Raw genomic sequence first — 2500 nt, 5'->3', positions numbered from 1 at the left:
GAGTATGTTTGTGTGTGTCTGCGCGCTACCAACACACACAAGAGGTTGTATAAAAACCCACTGACATCAAAATGAATGCAAACCCCTCACTCTCTCTCATGTAATGACACCGCACACATTTCCGCAGCACCACAAGGGCATATGGGCAAACATTTTTTTAAAAATGTGACATGTGTCTCGCAATTGGAAATCTTTAAGCCTGACACAGGATGCCAACACCCTGGCAAGCACACACACACACACACACACACACACACATGCAAACACACACTTGCATTACGTTACATATGTAAAAGCACTGTCGCCAAAATCCCAGCTTTCTCTATAGACACAGCCAATAACTCCCCCCCCCCCCAACTCTGCACCCACCCCACAGACACGCCATTTTTGCATATGCACACACACACACACACACACACACACACACACACACACACACACACACACCACCTCTCAATAACCTCCACAGTCCTCTCTCCACCCCATCCACACACATGTCATCTTGCCATGCAAACACACACATGTACATACATGTACACACTACACTACAGTTCTGTGCACGACACTAGTCTGCCAATGGAGCCCAGACCAGCTGCTACCCTTTGGTATGACGCCAGCCTCCCTATTAATAAAACCAAACATGCCTGAGGGCCATGGATAGTATAGGCCTACTCATTCTGATTCTGGGCACACTCACTATCTAGCCAATATCACTGCAAATCTCTCATTAAACACTCTTATGTTGACATGATTGCTACAGATCTGGGCCCACTTAATACTTAAAGGATAACGCTGGTGTTTTTTAATGCATTGCTTACCGTCAACAAATCCTATGAAAATAACAAAATCAACAATGCATTTGCTCTACTCCCGTTACTTTCTGACTTCCCACATACCGTTTTTAGCCGTCAACCCGGAAGTCACTGGCTCCAATTGTAAGCTAAAAACCTTGAAATACAGCTCACAAAGACATAGTTTCAATTTTAAAAATCGCTAACTGTTACCACGAAAAGTCAGACTGTTGTAGTTATTACCAAATCAAATTCAAATGGGAACAAATTCTTCATTACGCCGGCGACTATTTTCGGTGCTACGGAACTACTTTCCTGAGATCGCAAACTTGTTTACAGCCGGCTTATTAAGTTGTTTGAGGAAAAAGTCGGCTGGCCCGGTGCATCGTGATGATGAAATATGCTGCCCAGAGCAACAGCACGGCTCTTTGACGTGTTTTTAATCGTTTTTTAATACAATGGAGTTCTATGGCTGCTGGGACATGGCTTCATTGGGCACCGGCTACATGGACGAGACTTGTTGGCAAAACAAAATCATTGCTGATTTTGTTATTTTCATAGGATTTGTTGACGGTAAGCAATGCATTAAAAAACACGGGCCATATCCTTTAAATACACTCATTTGCTTTTACTGGGATGGATTCCTTATGCCTGGCATGATAGACCCAATGACATTGTATAAAAAGTGGAAATAGCACAAGTGTAGAACTCCAGGCAGGCTAAATCTAATACTCCTATGAAATGTTTTGGATGAAAAAGTGATTTGGCTCAGTTGGTGCAACTTTTAATTTCACCACTATCCATATTTTATAAGGTTGAATTATTGCACTTCAGAATGGCAGATTTCAGTTTTGTAATTATGAAAACTAAATGAATTACGAGAAGTGGAGCACAAGAACAGTACATCACATACTGTACATTGGGCTGTACAATGTCATTTGAACAAGGACAAAATAATCACCTTGCCTACTAGCAGTCTCCATAGTGTGTGTGTGTGTGTGTGTTTGTTTGTGTGTGTGTGTGTGTGTGTGTGTGTGTGCATGCACGTGTACATTGTTTAGTATCTGCTATAATTGGTGTGGAGGAGGAGGTGCAGCCTCTCAGGCACATTAGATTAACAATGGGATTTGTTTGAGGACTGTTTAAACAGTCCGTTTAGAATGGTGTGTTACCTGCATGTTACATATACTGTAAACAGGTTAAAGGGTAAACATAGGACATTGTAACTGACGCAGATATTAATGAATGTTTTGAATGTGACCTTAGCTCACCCTTCAAGTTACAATCCTCTTAGCGTCATCAAACTTGGACAGAAGCAGAAGCAGAAGAAGAAGAAGAAGAAGAAGAAGAAGAAGAAGAAGAACAACAACAACAACAACAACATGAGGAGCTTCGAGTCATAACTAGCCGCCTCCATTTTCTTGTCAATTTCTTCACATCCCTTGCTCTTTTTCCCTCCCTCCATCTTTCACTCTCTCTGTCCTGTTACATTATGCAGCACAGTGGCAGAACAGTTCAAATAATTACTTTATTTCTTCTTGCTTTTCCTTCAGAAACACTAATGTGATGAAATGAATTGGCTTAAGCACTGGAGTTGAAACCTTACTTTGATAATCAGCAGTCATAATACTTAGATATTCTGATCATATGTCATATTGCCTTGCACAAATTTTTTGCAACCTCAAAAGTTGTTCTATTTTATAAGCAAA

This window comes from Centroberyx affinis, unplaced genomic scaffold (genome assembly GCF_046629955.1).
Source record: "Centroberyx affinis isolate AG114_WGS23_722 - 3 ecotype Tasmania unplaced genomic scaffold, CSIRO-AGI_Caff_v1 ptg008237l_1, whole genome shotgun sequence".
NCBI classification, from domain to species: Eukaryota; Metazoa; Chordata; class Actinopteri; order Beryciformes; family Berycidae; genus Centroberyx; species Centroberyx affinis.
Note: the sequence above shows the minus strand (reverse complement) of the source record.